The sequence below is a fragment of the Phasianus colchicus genome, chromosome 15 (assembly GCF_987193195.1).
Source record: "Phasianus colchicus chromosome 15, bPhaCol1.hap1.1, whole genome shotgun sequence".
In the NCBI taxonomy this organism is placed as follows: domain Eukaryota; kingdom Metazoa; phylum Chordata; class Aves; order Galliformes; family Phasianidae; genus Phasianus; species Phasianus colchicus.
Genome location: NC_143450.1, coordinates 2747606 through 2766863, shown reverse-complemented (window position 1 = coordinate 2766863; position 19258 = coordinate 2747606). Strand labels below are relative to the sequence as shown.

The 19258-nt window shown below is 45.8% G+C and overlaps 1 long non-coding RNA gene across 3 annotated transcripts; it reads left to right on the top strand.

Annotated features, from left to right (window-relative positions):
• The first annotated feature begins 864 nt into the window (after positions 1 to 864).
• On the top strand, positions 865 to 18903 carry LOC149915874 (uncharacterized). Of its 3 annotated transcripts, XR_016471410.1 has the most exons (6): positions 865 to 1067; positions 13582 to 14136; positions 14231 to 14339; positions 14946 to 15381; positions 15793 to 15849; positions 17630 to 18903. It is a non-coding gene; the product is annotated as an uncharacterized LOC149915874 (long non-coding RNA). The 3 variants fall into 3 exon arrangements; XR_016471409.1 differs by lacking the exon at positions 17630 to 18903 and having other exon boundaries at positions 15793 to 17493; XR_016471411.1 differs by lacking the exon at positions 17630 to 18903 and having other exon boundaries at positions 14231 to 14694; positions 15793 to 17493.
• The last annotated feature ends 355 nt before the right edge of the window (positions 18904 to 19258 follow it).

Below are 19258 nucleotides of genomic sequence, written 5' to 3'. Positions count from 1 at the left end.
CCAGTGCAATATCAATAACGCTTTACTATAAAAAAAAAAAAAAATTAAATAAGTACAGGATAAATGTACCGATTCCTCCCTGCGTGTGCACACACACAAACTCACACTCACCCACACGATCGATCCCTGTTTAATTAAATACCGGCAATGACTGTCACGTGGGGGCAATTCTGCTGACTTAGGCACTTTGGGATTTTTATGCATCTATTTCTGCTTTGCTTTTCCATTAACTTATTTTTCCCTTTGTAATAAGGGGTTGTCAGTGTAATTTATACAGCGGAGCAGGAGGCACAGGCAGCCCGGGGAGCCATTCACAGCTTGCCAGGGATAAACACAATTACACATTTTTAAATGTCAGACTTCAGGAGGAGAAATGAAAAAGGTAAACTATATAAATCTTAGACGGAGAACTGCTCTCTCTTTGAGGAGCTGCTTTCCAGCCAGCTGCTATGCCCCCATGTCCAGGCACAGGCATATCCCTCTGCTTATTTGAAGGGCTGCAGTGACTTCATAGTAAGTGAGAGGGATGCTCATCTCTCTCATATTCCCATTGAGCATTTGAAACAAAGCAGAAGAGCGTTGTGCACGGGTTCCCCCAGCCTGTCCCCTCCTCATTCAGTGCAGGACAGCTTGGGGAGAGCCTGGCTGCTCCCTGCTCATTTTGCAATCAGCAGCTTTGATCTCGTATGCGATTAAAAGAGGATAGTTCAGATGGATTAAATGAGAGCCACTTACATAATCTGTTTAAAATTCCAGCAGAGCATATTCAAAGGGAAGGAGAGCACCACAAACTCCCACTTGTTTTGCAAGTTAGGTAGGAGTTTCATTACTGCTTTCCTACTCTCTGGGAGCTTAGGGCAGGTGACAGCAGCCACATCTCCCATGTGTGCCTATGAGAGAGATGAGAAAGCAAAGAGTGGAAGCAGGGGGCTGAGAGTGCCCAGGTTCTGCCAATGAGCAGCTGTCTGAGCTCTATAAAAGCTGACTGGTGGTGTAATAGGACTTGATACCTTGGGAAGGTGCTTGATGTTATGGTCTGGGATGCTGCTAAGCGGCTCTTGGTCAAGGTATGTCTCTTCCCCTTGGCTTTGGGGGTGGAGCTGGGGCTGGAGGTCAGAGTGTGGTGCCTCTTGGGGTTGAAAAGTTTCCAAGGGGAAGAGATGAAACTCTTTAGATGCTGCTTGGATAGGGAGAAGCTGAAGCTCCTTGATCTCTGTGTGCTTAGTGCAGGGACCTGTCCCAGCAGTATGCATGCTGAAGGGCTTGGGATGGCAGTGCACACAGTAGGACTGTAAAGGTAGGCTTGTAGATCCCCTGCAAGATGCTTTGTGATTGTATGGGCATTTTCCTGCTGGACTGGGAGGATGCTGCTGCCAAGCAAAGTAAGAAGAAAGGAAGTGGGCATCTTCTGATGTAGGGACTGGGAGGGGAGCTTGAATTATGAGCTGTGTGGCTGCTGCTGTTGTAAGAATGGTGGGTGGCATGGAAGTGAGATTGCCTCAGGGTGCTGGGTGGGGATCCTGGATGTGGGGATAACTGGTAGGCTGGGGGATGGTGAGAGTCAGATTTTGGGCTGGCAAGGATAACCCTGGGCAGGACTTGAAAAGGAGAAGCAGCTCGGTCCTTACAGAAGTGTTATTGGTCTGTATGTGGCAAAGGTAGAGTAGGTGGCTGGCCAGCAGCTGTAAGAAGGAGGGAGGAGGGATATGGTGCTGAGTAATGGCATGAAGAGGTAGGATCCAGGATCCCTTTTAGAAAAGGCCACTGTAAAAGACTGGATTATAGGGAGGAGAAACCTCTCAGTAGGTTTAGAGGAATGTTGTTATATAGGAGCACTTGCAGTTGAAAGCTAGTTTAGAGAGCAGAGCATGTAGTAAATTAGTGGGTGAGGTGTCTTCTTGGCCTTTCTGTAGAGAGTATGAAACCTTTGTATAGGACTACTGCTAGGAGTATCAAAAAGAGTGATCTTATACCTATCTGAACATGAAGGACATTGCTGTTGGACAGTATAGACCTTGGGAGCACGAAGGTCTGGATCTCTGACCTGACTTTAGAAAACAAGATGTCAAAGGCATTTTGGCTGCTGCTGTTATGCTATGGTTATATTCATCTAATGGGCTGCAATTGCTAGAGCAGCATTGCTCCATTAAGGCTGTGCTGCTCTGTTCACAGCCTGCATGGCCCCTGTGTATTGGATGGACAGTGAAACAATAATAGGGAATCTCCCACCAGCTGGCTGTAATCCATTCATTCAGCCCCTTTTGGAAGGGGCAGGAAAAAAGTGGCAACTTGTGCCCAGGTGCCTGGAAATGCTAAACACACAGGACCAGAGCTGAGATAGCTCATGGTGTGCAAGTTATGATGGTGTCTCCTGGAGGAAATGGGGGACAGTGGGGAAAAAAAAAATCTTGCAATTCTGTGCTGTCTGTGGAGTCATCTAAGTACTTCTGAGCACCTCTCCAGGCACAAGCACCTCTCCAGCAGGATGCTTTCCACAAGTCTGCTGTTCACCTTCCATAAGCCTTCTGAGCAATCTCCCTTGTTGTTAAGTTTAGGACCCTGCTAGGAAAGAAGAAAGTAATGTAGGATCGCAGAGCAGAGCAGTGTGTCACTAATGAACATACAAAAGAGCGTCTGCAACCAGAGAAAACAAAATGCTGGGCCCAGGCAGTGAAGGTTTCTGAAGTCTTTGCTTGAGTAGGAAACAAGGAATCTGTTTACAGAGCTAATGCAGGGATGAAATGGAGAAAATGGAGTTACAGCTTTTTATGGTATGGCTCGAGGAAAAAGGAAGGGAAGCACTGCTGGCAGAAATAAAACTTAAAATACAAGCAGCTGGTGCTACAGTCATCATAGCTGGACATAAAGCAAATGGGACTACGGGGATGTTTGGATTTGGGCTTTTTGGCATCTATGTAAACAGGGGGTTACTGTCAGTAGCTCTGTCCATTAGCTTTGGCTCTAGCTACAGTAAGCAAAGAAAGAACGAGAAAACTGAAAAGCAGAACTGGCAGAGTGGCTGGGGAAGCAGAACCCAGGCCTCAGCACCTGGAAGCAATAAGCTTGATCAGGGGAAGTCTGTGTGCGCCTCATTATGCTGCACCAGGGTGCAGAACTGTGTTCTTCTGAAGAGAGGAGAGGCAGCTGTCTGGGGATCCGTTCAGGTCTTCTAGCAAAATGTTACATGTACATAAGGCTGATCTCTGCCTTGCGTATATTCAGGCATCCTCTGAAAGCTGTGCCCTTCTGCATACCTACCAGGATGACTGACTTCTCAGGGCAAGTGCTCAATCTGATGCTGTGCTCTACAACCCATGCTGCAGCTCCTCATGGTGCTTTCCAAGGGCTTATGGCCAATTCACCTTTGAACCTCAAGTTAATGTGCGTTGCCCTGTAGCTCTAGCTCTTCTTTGACATGCTGAACCTGTGTTTCAATGGTGTCCCTTGTTCTCTGAACGCTTGCACCGATAGTCTCAAAAGCTCCCAAACCTGGGAAACTGCCTCAGACTGATTAGCCTCCCCTGTCTGTTCCTTTATAGCCACCAGGTTCTCAAGGGCTGCTGAAAGTCAGCAGATGTTTGCTGAAATCGGCTCCAGATCTGTTCCTACTCTTGTTATTCACAATCTGTTTAGGAACTGCTGTAATCTAATACTTGCAACGGTGCTTGCAAGAGTAGTGGAGGGATGTTCGCATATGCCATTGGATAGCATCATTTTCTTTATCAAAAAAAATTCCTTTTTGTGCTTATTCCGAACTCTAATCCTGTCCTCCCACGTGCACGCAGTCTTCCTATCTTCTTTAACAAGCACCTTGTGTATGGAAACATCTAGGTCACCAACAGAAAATGGAACACATCCAACTGAATAATACTGGGCAGAGATGTGCTTTAAAGAAGCCTCCTTCATCGTCTTTCCTCTCTGACAATGAGTCATCTACAGCTCCTCTGCAAACCCAGCTTTCCAGCAAGCTTTGTGCTGCTGTTGTACTCCACTCTTCCTGAATATTATTCATGTGTGCGCATTTGCTTGCAAGGGCGTATTGAAAGATTGAGAAAAGCCACACTAAAATCAGCACACATGGCATCATCTGCTGCTACTGCTTACCTTGCTGCTTCTAACAGCTGTGGTAATCAGTAAAAATGAGACACAAAGACTTGAATGTGAAAAAGTCCATAGTAGACTCTTTTTCCTAAACAGCATCTGCATCAAACTGTTACAGAAATGAGTGTAACTTTGAAAAGAGAATTCCAACAGAATGCCTCTCTTTATTTGACCAAGAAATCTCAAGGGGCCTCTCCTAAGAAGCCTTCAAATATCTGTATTGGGCACTTACTACTTATACATCCTCTCAGCTATCATACCAAAGTAATTTTCTTTTCTTCAAATTTCATCTTAATGGTGGTTTATAGCGTATGTTCAGTGTTATTCATTAGCTCTGGGTAAATAAACCTAAAAATGAGGAAGAAACCCACAATAAATATGAACAGCAAAAGGCTGGTTTAAGGAAGATTCGAGGAGAAGCGAAGCAGGAGATTTTCTACTTTGGTCATTAGTGTGTTGTTTGGAAATCACTCAGCCATTCTTGTTTACTTTTCCTGACAGAATTATGTGATTACAGTACATTACTATCCCTATTTACAGCAGAAAGGCGATAGCTGGAGGGTACTTAGGTGGGGGTTATGATCAGAAAGTTGATGCTACATGTGGAAGGTGAGATTTTGCACGTGGTGAGGGCTGAGCTCTGGCGCTGTGGTGTGGGTCCCTTCCCTTGGGTGCTCACCCAATAGTATGAGGGCATCCATGGGTATGGCCAAGTGGGAAGGACTCAAAAATCCCAAGTCACAGTGCTGGCAAAGCGAGTCCAAGAGTAGTGCTGTGCAGACTGAGAAAGCAGCAGTCAAAACTGTAATTAGATTTGATGTGGTCCAGTGTCCTGTTGTGATGGAGATAATCCAAAGGCAGCTCTGGAGCAGTTGAGAGCTGCCAATGAGGTGCACTGCAACTAGCCCCAAGCTTAGTGCTGCTCTCCTGGCATTGGCATAAAGAATTCAGAATGCAGTGCAGGTAATACAAAAAGTGTGGACTCGGGCAAAAAATGGAGGAGGCAAAAGACAGGAAGATGTCTTTATATGTTATTACTGTAGATGGGAAGACTGTGCAAGGGCATTCAGGGAGGACTTCTGAGTGAGGGAAGCAGTGGACCAAGCTTTGCAGGAGAGATTTTCACACCTGGGAGCATATACTTGCAGAAGCTGTATGCCAATGTTCAGGAGGGGCATGAAGGGAAGAGCTTGGACAGACCTGACGTTACTATCCTGGTGTGAAAAAGCCCAGCAGCAGTTCATTTCAGAGGTATTGCTTAAGTTTAAGGATGAGATGAAGCAAGCATGAGCTTGGGAGGGGGCAGGAGGAGGAGCAGCACAAAGAACCAGTTGCTGCAGCAGTGCCCTTCTGGGCAGCAGGTCACAATTACCGCCCTATTTCTGGAGCAGAAGGGTGCAAAAGGATTTGCTTGAGACCTCTCCATACCTATAGCAAAGAAGCTTCAGCTGTGCACCTGCCCTCAGGGAGGGAGGGACAGGCAGGGCCCACCAACACCCTCCCTTGCATAGGGTCTTCCACTGTGATGCAACCCAGCTCTTGAACTGGGAGACTGAGCTCTGTGCCACTGAGATATTTGCTCAGTCCTGTGGTATGTGGATGGAAATGAAGCTAGAGTGTGAACCATGGTGGTAGGCTCCCAGTTGTGCGCTGTAAAGAAATAACCTTTCCCATTCACTTCTTCACATGCAGAGACTCAAATTACCCTCAAAGAGCTTCTTCAATTTTCTTATCCTTCAGAGCTTCCCAGACCCAGGATCAGTGCAGGCAGTGAGTGAAATTGCTTGCAAATAGCTCATTTCCCAATAATTAAATCCATTGTTCTGTAACAATGCTGTGGATTTTTGAAGATATTATTATTTTTTAAATGATTACATGCAAACATATAATTTGATCTCTCCCATTTAAAAGCACATCAGGAGATCTTGTCAGCGAATTATTGTGGAAGAGAGAGTGGGAGAGGTAGGTTATTGCTGGAATATCATCTACTGCCTCGACAGAATTAATTTGTAGAAAGATGCAAAGTTAGAACACTAATTTGCAGTATTTATTCCCAGAGGTCAAAACATTACTGCAAAGAGTAGCTGTAATGTGGGATTTCAGAAAGTGCTCAGGCTTAGCAGGAGCAATCCCTTGGGCACCTGCAGCAGTACACCTGCTCACCTATTGCAAAGCTATGAGGTGGGTTGTTCTGCTCTCACCACGAAACCCCTCAAGGAGAGTGTTTAATGCAGGATTCTTTTTTTTTTTTTTAATTGCGTTTTCTTTCTGCCTGTATAAGGAAGCCAATCTGTCTTTCTGATCCCAGCGTAACAAATCACTCTTAGCCATGAGAGTGAAGGAGCAAGGCTGGGAAGTTGAAGACGTAGAAGAGAAAAGTGGGGGGAGTGATGGCCAATTAGCCAATACTATGATCATTAGGGAGGGGCACTGCATTTCAATTAAGCAGTTCTTGAGCTCTGTGGAAGTCCAGGGAAATAATAAAATAAGGTTTTGTAAGCGATAACTTGCATTTAATCTCCTCTGAGTTCCAAGTCTCGTCTTTCCTTAGTTAAATTACCTCAAAATGCCAGCGGGTGGTAAAAGCTGGGGGTATCTACAGGCATATGATTTGTGACAAAATGTTGTTGATACTCGAAGAAAGTTTTATAATGAGATTAGGAAGCTGATAGGTGTTCTTGATTATCTCCCCAGGCTAATACTGGAAGAAATCTTTATTCACAGAATTAAATGACACTGTATTTCTGTGGCTGGATGAGGAGCTAACAGAAGTCTAGAAGTAAAATTTGTGGTTTTAGCACAGTAAATCAAGGGGGTAGCCCGGCTTGGGAGATGTGGTATCTCTGTCATCTGCCTCTAACTCAATATTAATGTCTTTCTGAAATGTCTACCCCTCTACTGTAGCCAGGCCTTATGTTAAGGAGGGGACTCTGGGTTAACATTGAGCTGGATCATTATTTTCCCTTAACATTTGAGTATATGCAGCCTTTTAGGAGAACAGACGAATTTAGCCTGACTGAACAGTTATGGAAAAGTGGTGGAAAAGAGTCTGTGCTCAAACCTCCTGCTATGAGTGGCTCTTCTACCAACTGGTGCCACCAAGGAGTGCATTCACCTTCCTGCCTGACCTTTGGGTAGGTTAACTCACACTGAGCCTACTCTTCTCCAGATTTGTATGGCCCATTTCCCCCAGCTTTCCCCCATGGTTTGTAAGCAGCGGGCTCCAATCACCTCAATAACTTCTGCTGCTCCCTTCCTGGTTGCTGTCTGTTGATCTTCAGCTGGGGGCCAAAAGCTGGAGGTGGCAGCCAGGTGTGACCTCCCTGGTGCTAGGCAGAGAGCACGGTGACTTCTCATGGCCTCCTGGTTATGTCCAGCTCAGCAAAGCCTGGGATGAGGCTCCTGTTATTCATGGCGAATGCTCCTCTGTTCCCAGCTTTCACTGACGTCAGATGTGGTGATGACCCACGTGTGTAATGTCACACTTCACATTGTATGCTGGGGAATTTGTTGGCCCCATCCCCAAATTCTTCAAGATCCCTCTGGATGGGAGCTCTACTGCTTGCTATGTCAGTCATCCTCTCTAATTTAGTACTATCCGCAGATTTGCTGAGGGTGCGCTCTGTCTCATCACCCAGGTAGCTGATGAAGATATTGAACAATATCAACCCCAGTATTGACCCCTGAGGCACTCTGCTTATTACTGGCTGCCAACCAGATGTTGAGCCATTGATTACCACACTTTGAGCCTAGCAGCCCAGCCAATTTTCAAGCCATCTAATAGCCCTTTCATCCAGCTTGTACTTCCCCAGCTTCCAAATGAGAATGCTGAGGGAGACAGCGTCAAAAGCTTGATCAACCTGGCTTCGTTGAATTAAGGCCAAGTCTGAGGTTATTAACTGAAACAGCAGACATGCCTACACAACCAAATGAAGGAGTGATTGCAGTGTCTGCTGCTGTAACCGTGCTGGCTCTAGGGCACAGTAACAATAGCATTAACATGGGTATTAGCTCCTGCTAACAAGCAAAGTAAAAGCTCCTGAGGAATTGCACTTACAAGTGCTGCTTTCTAGCAGAAGCTGAAGTCCACACTCCTGCATGTTTGCTGCTCCTATTCTGTGCCAGTTTGGTGGAGCAAGGATGGGCACGCTAGTGCATGCAGCAGCAGCATTTGGTTTTGCTGTATAATCACACCTAATAATTTTGTGCTGACAGAGCTGGCTTCTCAGAAGCACAAGGAAGCAATTAAAAACTGTATTTGAAATCATTACACAAAGACAAACCTTGCACCTTCTGCTGCTACAAGGCCCTTGAATGGCTGAGCACATGAGTAGGGAGATAAAGAATTCAGACGAGAAAGTGAGGCATTTTGGTATTTATCCACTTGTTTGTGATTTCCATGTTCACATGCATTATGGATGCTGTGTCCGCCTATTCAGATGGAGTAGTGCTGCCAGATATATTATGGTGATAAACAAAGAAGAAAACATTTAATTGACCCAAAATGACTATTGCTGTTGGTGTCAAATGCATGAGAACAAAGCTGGTCAACTTGAATCAAAAATCCTCAGCTGGTAGAGACATTTTAGTAAGGACTTGAGACAGCTGCATAGTGCAATTTCTCTCACTAATGATTCTTAAATTAAGAAATTAACCCCCTTCCACAGGCATTTGGATTGTGCCGGAGTGGGAGACAGTAACAAAAATTGGACTGGAGTCCATGGTAATCGCAACCACAGACAGTGCCAGCAATACTTATCTTTTTTGAGCCCCAGTGCTTGCAGAAATGAGGCACTCCAGGCTGCCAGTTATGGTTCCTTTAGAGAAGGAGCAGTTCCCAAAGGAAATGGTGAACCTCGTGTGCTGCATTATGTTCATCAGGTGTGCTAGTCTTGCACAGAGGTTTTCCTTTGTGCTAGCACTGGGTTAAAGTCAGTCTTCAATAGCCCATCTCCTCTCACCAACAAGATCAAATCTCTATTGCCAGATCTCCTCTGCTGGGTTTTAGGCATCAGTGCTCAGTATGTAATGCCACAGACAAAGGTCTGGTCTGGCTGCTCACCTGTCAGTATTTTTGTGTAAAGCAACCAAAGCTTGTGACTCAATTTGACCTCACAGAGCGAGCTCCTGTTGGATCTGTTCATCACAGCATCGTAGAGCTGGGGTATTATCCCACCAGCATTAGGAGCCCTGATGTGGGGTTTATTATGTTGTCATATTATGACATTGCCAAGCTATTTGCTGCTGTGAATGGAGGAAGCTTCAGCTGGGTAAGCCTCAGATCAGCAGCAGAGCTCAGTGTGATGGCTCTGTGGATGAAGGACTTCATGATGCCTTGCCCTCCCCGTGAGCAACTCCTGCAGTGCAGCAGGAGGTGTAGGAGGCATGTAGGGATTCCTGTAGCCCTCACCTAATGTCCATTCACTGCAGGCTCACAGGCTAAGCTGAGCTTTGGTCAGATTTGATTGCTGGGCCCTGGGATTCAAGTACTCACTAATGGTCGTGTTGCAGTCCCATTGACTGTTGTCAGCACTTTGGTTTGCCTACCTTTGAGCGCGAGCTTCAGATGACTGAGGTCAAGATGTTGCAATCTGACAGAGTTTTAAAGCTCTTGGGAAATCTGTAAATATTCACAGGTCTTGGACTGCATCCATAGATTTTTTTAAAGGCTTTTTTTTTTTTTTTTTTTACCACTTCATATTAATGTTCTTTCTGAAGCTGTTCTGAAAGAATTGATGCCTGGAGATATTCTCTTTGGCTTTTGGTAAGTGTGCATCTCCTACCAACAAGAACGAGCTGCTTTTGTGCATGTGATCTTATAATAGGTTGCTTTTGCCCCATCGTAAGAAACATCCTTGACTTAAGAATTCACACTCATTCCCTCACCCTCCTGCAGGATCTTTTTCTATTTTCTGCAGCAATGTGCGTAACTGGCATTCTTTCTTTCCTTCATGCCTTTTCCATGAGTTCTCACCTGTTCACTGATTTTAACAGTTCTGTCGTATTTGGAGAGTTTCAGAAAGAGCAAAAGTTCCCCAACCACAAAACCTTTGATATTTCCAGCCATTCCATCATTTCTATATAGGTCAGCACCTGTTTGGGGTGTAATGCTCAGTGTGTGGTGAGCTGCTTTCTGGTCACCTGAAGCCCAGCACATTATTTGCTGTGTCAGACAGGACTGAGATGCTGAAATATATTAATTACTTTAAAAAGCTATGGCATAAGTGTACAGATTTTCTTGTTTTGTAGTTTCCTCTTCCACATCAGTGCTTACAGTGCCTTGCCTTGAAGTGCTAAGATAAGTTTAGTTATCTTTGGAGTCTTAGATCTATACTTCACAGTAATATTAAGATTGAAATATTTCCACTGAATAATGCTCACAGAGGTGCCTTTCTATAATCCATATTGCATGCAGGTATCATTTGAAACACTCTGAAAGGTGCTGACTATTTCTCTCTCATTTTTGCTGGGGATGGTGGCTCATTGCCTCTGCCTGCAAACATGCCTCTTCTCTACGTGTGCAAGCTTCCCTCAGATTGCATGGTGAAGTCAAGCTGATTAGTTCTCTCAGGAGTAGATAATGGCAAAATTATTGGAAGACAGGCTACTTCAGAGATGTCAGGCAAATAGGTGATAGAGGAACCACTAGGGCTTTAATTTATTTTCCACGTTATCCTGACAAATTTAGGAAAGAAGAGAGCTCGATGCTTTGCATCCTTGTTTTCTGCATTGAGGAGCCCAGGATGGCTCTGAGGATCACTTTGTCTGCAGAAACCAGTTCTCTTGTGTTCTCTCAGACTCTGCAACTCTGTACTCTTCTTTCCCATTGGCCTCTGCCCTGCAGCCTGTTCGTATAAGATACAGTCCTGCTTTGCTTCTGTGCCTACAAAACCATCACTAAACACAACACACCACCCCTACAGAGATCCCTTTGGAAGCCTCTTGGCTTTTTGCTCCTTTCCTCTCCTGTGCGTGTTCCATCTGCTTCTGGAGTCATCCTGTTTTTCCCGTTTCTGAGACCTTTTCATCATCTTTCAGGTACATAGCACTGCTGTTAAGCTCACCCATGCAACCACAGGCTTTTGCTCAAAACTGCAGTCTCCTTTGAGTCTGGAGAGGTGAGCCTGTTTTGATTGACTCTCTTGACGTATCTCCCTTTAGTCGACATTGAGAAGCTAGCTTTGCCTGCCTACGTTTTATCTTTTTTTTTTTTTTTTTAATTCTGGATAGGAATGATATGTTGTCTTAAATCCTTGCTGACTACTTAAAATTCTCCCACATCTTTGGAGTGTTTAATTATTCCCCTTCAGGAGCGGGTTTAAATTGACTGACTTCCTTTAAGGCTGTGATTTCACATGTAATGGCAGGGCTGCTTAAATTATTACAGGCTGGCTCCCTCCCTCGTACAGCTGACTGACCTGGGGAATGAAGCACTTCAAAACCAACACTTTCTTTCCCAGCTGTGTTAAATCCAACAGGCTCCCTCACCCCTGTGCCCATCCATGTGGTGCAGCAGGAGGGATGCAGAGCATCCACTGGCATACGGTGGTGGCATGAAGCGTGGGTGGTATTTTGGTCTGGATTTTGTCTCGGTCTCCCATTCTCTGGGGGGACTGCTGATGTTCATTAACAGCTAATTGGTGCTGGTGAGCTGTGACTCTTTACCCCATAGTTCTGCAGCTACTCCGGCAGCAGCAGCTGATTCTTAATTGCTAAGTCTGAGTGAAGCTGTGGGTTCACAGAGATTGCCCAAGCTCTGTTATCTGCCTTTGCCTGACAATTACACGTAGTTTTGATTAGTAAAATTTTGATGGGTTTTACTGTTCTGTTTCTTTGATGTTGTGAGAAAGCTTTAGCAGCGCTGCTGAGCCGCTCCCGTGAAGCGTGCCAATGTTATTGAGGCACGAGAAAATGGGCTGGAGCTGCTCAAAGAGGCACTTTGCAAACCAGATTCTGTTCCTAACGGTCACCACCTGAAGGAGAAATGGTGGGTGGGAGAAGCAGGCAGATTTTTCCCATCAGCCATCTTGACCAGTAGCTCTCCCCATCCCTCACTGTGCTGTTCTTTGTCTGTTCCTAACACTTGACCTGTCTGGGTTTTTCTTCATGTACTGAGCTGGTATTTTCAAAGAGCTTGCTGTCACAGCTCCAGTGCAGTGATGTTTCTCAGGGATGGTGGTCAGCCTACAGAGCATTGGTAGGTGGGAGGTTCAGCTCCCCGTGTGCATTGCTTCCCCCTTCATTTCTGGTTCTTCCATCTTATTTCTCAGGTCTGATGTTAGTGCAAAAGCTCTCTTCTCTAAATCTCGTTCAGAGAGGGAGGTTTGCTCTAAATCTGTGCCTTTCCATAACACTGTTACCATCTTCTGTCCTACTCTTTTGGTGATGACACTGAGTCCCTATGATTTGCTCATTCACAGTTACTGGCTCTTTTCCACTGCCTTTTCATGTGCTGCTGGCCAAGGCTCCTTCCGCTTTGGTTTGTCCCACATCTCCATCAATGCTCAGCACTCACCCATGGGGATGTGTTCATCCATGAGGCTGGGCATCGTACTGCATCTCATGGCTGCAGCTGAGCTTCCCCTTGCACTGGGGCTCACCTGGGGCCGGGCCACTTCCCCAGCCAGCATGGATGGAAGGAGTGAAGCATCAGAATGTGCAGCTTGCTAAAGGCTGAGAATCTTGAAGCTTATTTTGCTGTTAATGTCTCATCCTGATTTTCATGATTTTGCCTGTGCTGCTGTCACCTTACTACAGGATCAGGGCCCAAACATGCAGCCTCTCTACCGACCTGTACAGCAGAAACCCTGAGACTAACATAGCCCAGTTGCTTAAATGTGAGAATTTGTTTCATGTCACATTAAATTTGTGAAATCCAACTACAATGTGCTAAACCTTCTGAATTGGATGAGGGATTCTTTTGATAATCATGGTTTTCTCTGTAACTTGTGAATTCTGTAAGCTGTTTTGTCTCACTACACCTTTTATGGCCAAAACCATCACAAAACTGGCTAGGCTAACACCTGGGAGAAACCTGAATTCACTCCAGCAAATGCTGCTGGAATTCAAAGGATCCTGTTCGAAAGTGTCCTACAAGTAGTAGCTGTACTGCAAGTAAAAATCAACCATGATTTGGAGGAACAGTAAGTGAGGTGGAAGCTTTCTTACCTGCATCTCTAGCTGCAGCTTTCCTTGCTTGGCAAATATGCTCTGACCTCCTCTTTGCTTTAAACCAGTGGCTGTCCTGCTTTGTTGGATTCTTCCACATGATCCCACTATCTCATGGTGTTTCTGACTCCTTGCCCCAAATAACTGGGGAGAGAACTGAGAACAGGTCAGTGCCCCACTGCTCCTCAGGCTCTGTCTATATGCAGAGCTGGGATTTGGCTTCAGGGAAAAGGATCAAGATGGCTCGAGATGAATCATAAGATAAGGATTGAGAATTTTTAAGAAATCATTTTTTTTACTTTCCCCTTGCAGGTACTGAATGACTGGTCTTGTGAAATTCAGATGCCAACAATTGGCTTGGATGAGCAGCAGTACTCGCTCAGTGTAGCTGAGGAATTCCTTCTGTTTTCATGGTTAATGTGGAGAGGAGGCACAGTGTTGTCTTCCACCTTCCTTGGCCTGGACCAGGTCTGTAAGAGGGAAACTCAGCAAGCTGCAAAAGGAAGAAGAATACTGCTGAGACAAGTCTTATCCCCTCATCTCTGGGGTAGAGGCCACTATTTGGACAAAACTTTAATAAACTCTTTCCCCAGTGCCAGCAGCTTCCTCCTGCAATCCCTTTACTTTAGGGCTAACCTGGCAGGAGATCCCAGAGATGGAAGTGCAGGAAGATCCTCACCCTGAGGAAATAACATGTTTCCTTTCCAGCGAAAGCCGAGGAATACAATTGCTCTATCCTTCCTAATTGAAATGGAAAAAATGCTGCCGTACCAGCCCATCAAAAATATTGCAAGCTTATCTCTTATTAATTTACATTTGGAGATGCACCCTGGAACATGAATAAAAATCCGAATGAGATTGTTTGAGGTAATTCACAGGTTTTGATTTAAAATTTTACCTTTTTGTTTGGATTTGTTGTTGCTGGGCTGGGTGACACTTTGAAGATGATGCTTCATTTTAGTTTTTACAGATCCTCTGAGTGTGAAAATGAATGGAAACTAAGTGTAATGTTACATACAACTGATCTGCGTTACAGCTGAGTCCAGGGAGTGTCTCCAAAGTGAAATTCGGTTGGTAGCACATGAGCTCTAAGGAGCTCCGGAGTGGAATTTCAGGAGGGCAGCTACTGATCCTAGAAGGGCAGGTCCTTGAACGTTAAATGGAGGAAGCCCCAAGATATGATGGTGGGTTGGCAAAGCCAGAGTGTTTTCCAGTGTCAGATGTGCTGCTGAGGAAGGATTGAATAGGTCCATGCATGCTTTTGTCTGTGTAATTGCAAGGCTTCAGCCTGACTTAGTCATCAGCAGTCCTGGCTTTGCAGCAGTGTGGAATACCTGGAGTCAGCCTCTGCAGCCTTCAATGCCATGGTGCTGGGTGTGGTTGCCCTTGATTGGTGCAGGATGCAGCGCTGCATTGTGTTATGGGGTGAGAGCAAATGGCCTTAAGTTGTGCCAGGGAAGGTTCAGGTTGGATATTGGGGAAAACTTATTCACAAAAAGAGCAGTGAGGTATTGGAATGGGCTGCCCAGGGAGGTGGTGGAGTCACCGTGCCTAGAGGTGCTCAATAACTGTGGAGACTGGGGACATGGTTAGTGGTCATGGTGGGGCTGGGCTGGTGGTTGGAGTTGGTGATCTGAAATATTGTTTCCAACCTTAATGATCCTTTTGTCTTACAGGGGGAAGAGCAGGAAGACTGGTTTCTGGCTTGGTACTTGATGATGTGGGGGGGAGTGGTTTTCTCATTGTTTCTTCTAAGCACTACTCTATTTTTGTTCAAAACCCTCCTTTGCCTTGAGGAAGCTGTATGTCACCGGCTGCCCCTGATGCTGCTCCCTGATGAACCAGAACTGTGGGCGATGGAGATGAATCCAGGTCTGCTGGGATAATTGTGGTAGATAAGAGAATTGGAGCCTCCAGCTCAATTGAAGAGGAGCCCGGAGGCACGGCGTGCAGCCAGCCTGGGGAGCAAGAACCAGCTCGCTCAGCCTGGATCCTGATGGCTCTTTCCATGCACACACCTCCTCAGACAGCACTTGCTTTCCAACCAACAGGGTGTGGAGGGAGAAAATGGGAGCTGGAATGGGAGCTCCAAAATGAGAGCTCAAAAGCAACGTAAGAATTCCCAGGCATGTGAGATGGGAGGGGAAAAATTACCTGTATTATTTAATACCTGTAACTCCATGACCAAGCAGGTCTGCGTGCTCAGGTATTTCCTCCATCCATCTGCAGGAGCTGTGCTGTGCTGCGTGGTCACCTCCTGGAGGGGATTTGTGTGGATGTTGTGGGGTCACAGTGGGAATGGGGGAAGCAGCAGTGTGCTTTTCATTTCTGTTGGCAGTTTTTGCTAGACACAGATTGCCATGTGCTGCGGCAAAGGCAACGTGGTAAAACAACTGAGACTGAATGTGTGGATCTGCTGCTTTTTTGGTTGGCAAGGGAAGGAACATGCTGCTTTGCACCAAGCAGAAACGTGGACATCCTCAACTATTTGTTGTTTTTTTTTGGTGTTTTTTTTTTTTCCAGCCTGACATAGCAGCCTGTTGATGCCCTTTGGGAACTGACAGTGACTGGATTCAGCAGGTACTGGGGCTCTCTTTGCTCCCCATCCCCACCCGATGTGATGCTCTGTGCACCCTATGTCACTGCTCTGCCTTCACTGCAGATGCAGCTCTGGCTCTATTGCACTCACTGAGCACCCATGGGTGTGATGTTGTGCACAAGGATAGGTGCTGCATGGCGTGGAGCCTGAGGGTGGCTTCCCTTGCAGGCAGAGCTGCTCCTTGCTCTCATGCCTTACTCTCTGCTAGGAGGTGAAGTGGGAAAGGTTTAAGGTACCTCAAAGAGGAACTGGATGACCTGAGCTTCAAGCGGAGTTTGTATGAGATTTATTTCTAAAGGATAACTTGAAATATTTAGCAACATTTTGTTTCATCTTCCACCTCGACACAAATTGTTGCTGTGCAGTAATGGGGAGAAGCAATAAAAGCTCTCTGCATTTCCTGCTCTGCACGATGACCTGCAGCACCTTTCCTTGTGAAGATTTCTAATGCAAAGCTTTGTGGAGGACAGAGCCTGGCTTGGGTGTGAAATGCAAACCCAGACAACGAGACACAGATCTGAGGCAGCAGAAGGGGTGCAGGGTGCTGGGGTCCCACAGTGGCCCTCAATTGTGTGTGGGTGACAGCGTGGGCTGGGTGCATGGAGGGAAGGGGGGGATGGATGTGGGCAGAGCAGCAGTGCTGGCAGCTGGAGAAGCTTCCCAGCAGGGCACGGGGTTTTGCAGCACTCACAGCTATTTCCCAGTGCCCTTCTGTGCTCTCACCACCTGGCTCTGGCGCACGGAAGCTGCGGTGCAGCCCCTTTACAGCTGTTTGCATAAGACCTGCTCATCACTCTGTGCTCCTCTCCCTGCCCTTGCCACGGCAAAATAGCTCTCTGGGTGGTGATGTGTGCCCATCTCCTCAGCTGTGTGGCTTTGTGCAGAGCTGCCAATGCTTTTTAGGCAAGAAAAACTGCTCTGGGGAAGACAGGCTCTGCTGCTGTGGGTACTGTGTGATGGGCTCTGGTGACAGAGTGCTGTTCCCAGGGTGAGCAGCTGATGTAAAGTGGTTGTGTACAGAAATCTGATGCAAGATTGAGCGTAAAGATCTATGAAGAGGCAAAAAAACCCAAACCAAAACGACAACAAAAAAAAAAAACCACCAAAAACACAAACATGGAAAAAGCCCATAGGATGCCCAGTTCCTGTAGATGGAGGATGGAGATGCCAGGCATGGTGTGATCAGTGGGTGAGAGCAGGGTGATGGGGTAACGGGGAGCAAAATAAGCATGTGGGTGTGGGCAGAGTGCCTGGCCCAGCATGGACTGAACCCATCCACCTCTTCAGCCTTAGTTTCAACCAGCAGTGTGCTTCTGCTCTGTATAAGCAATTAGCATCATGTGGCCTTGGTGATTTTCATCTGGCACCTGCATCCAAGCCAATTTAGCATGAAAATGCTCGGTGTGTAAACACAACGAGAATAGCCTCTTAGCTGCTGGGCCCTCTGTCCTTGGTGTGACATTCAGTATTTACAAAGATTGGGGCTTTTTGTTTTGTTTTCCACCGCAGCAGGGAACCACACAGATTTCTCTGAATTCAAAGCATGATGACTTTTTTGATGCCCAAAATGACCGCTTCTGCTCTACTAATACTGGACAAATATTGACTCATGGCTACTACAAGTTGGTTCCTTCACTGATGAATGCTCAAGGCTACTTGGATAAACAAATGATTTCTCATGAATATTCTTATTTTAGCACGTCCCTAGAATAATAATGCATCCTGTGTATATTCTCATTGTGCTTTTTCTTCTCTTGACAGTTTGAGGTGACATTGCATGAAAGAACAAGTGTCCCACTCTCCATGGTTGGATATTAGGAAAGGTTTTTTTTTTCTCAGAAAGAATGGTGATGCATGGCACAGGCTGCCTGGGGAGGTGGTGGGATCACCATCCCTGGAGGTGTTCCAGAAACTTGGGGATGTTGCACAGTGGGATGATGGGGATGGTTTGATGGCTGGACTGGATGGTCTTAGTCGTCTCTTCCAAACTTGATTCCTCTATTGTTCTCCAGCATCAGGGTTCAGCTGAACAGTACTTGGTCTCTGCTTGATCATGAGCAGTAGTAAAAACCTATAATTACGCATGAGAGGGGGAGAGGCAGTGAGACCCTGCTGAACTGAGGGGGGTTGATGTTCCAGGAGCTCCACAGCATTGAGAGGTGTTGGGGAGAAGATGAGAAAACCAACACGATAGTACTACTTTTCAAATCTTGAGCTGCAACCCTAAAATCTGAACGTTTGGGCTAAGGCAAAGCTTACCAGTTCCACTGTGAATCTTGGCAGTGAGGCATTCTGCCATTCGTTTCATCTTCACACCATTGAAACAGCAATGCATCTCATGGTTGGTCAGCTTTGGAGAAAATGGCTTTCCTTAATGTGAAGTCACTAAGCACCTGGGGATGTCTTCTGCTCTTCTGATGACAGCAGGACCATTACCTTCGTTTTGCTGCAATCAGTTACTCCACTTCAAAGTGGCTGGAAACATCAGCGCCCTGCGTTGGCATTGCCTTGCAGACACTTTGCATTGATATGAATGGCCCCACAACTGTGAACTGATGTGTAGGTGAGGCTGTTAAAATAATTTAGCGTAAGCTAGTAAGTAGAATGAAGTATTCCAGAATAGCTCTTCCGGAATAGCTCCCTGCAATGAGCATTCAGGTCCAGAATAAAGAGCCACTTAATTCTGGAATAATTACTCTAATTATTTTCAATGACTCCTTTCTCAAATTTTGTGAAGTGTCTAAAAATCGTGTGTGTCCCTGTCACCCCGATGAGATCACACTGCTTCACAACATTCAGAGTAGATGAAGTTACGACTCCCCCAGGCAGCCTGGTTATTTTTTAATCCATTTACAGTGTTTTGATTCCATGGTGATAAGGACTTTATAAATGCTAATTGATAAATGAGATGGAGTTTATATTGGCTCATACAGGGCAGAAATAGTCAAATGCATACAATACTGCTATTATTAAAGAATGAGGCAAGAATTTCTGTTCTGAAGTTGATGCAGTGAATAAAGTTGAGGAAAATAGTTCCTAAGGTGTGCCATTGGTAGATGCTCTCATTATCTAACTTCTCCATTTTGCATCCATCTGGGGAGAGTGGATGGCCCAAGGAACCATTGAGGAACAGCTGGTGGGCATCTGGCAGCCAGAGTTACTCTGGTCAGCATCATGTGATTTTAATCATTCCTTGATTTTTCTTAATTTTATCATATTTTGTTTTTAACTCCCATCCTCTGCCAGCCCAGCAGCCTTCCAGGCACCAGGCTGAGCTCATTGCACATCCAGACTGTCCACATAGCATTGGCTTCCACCACCTAATGGTGCTTCATTTACAAAACAGGATGCTGGGAGTTTTCAGCTGCTTTCACTTTCTACTTATTTATA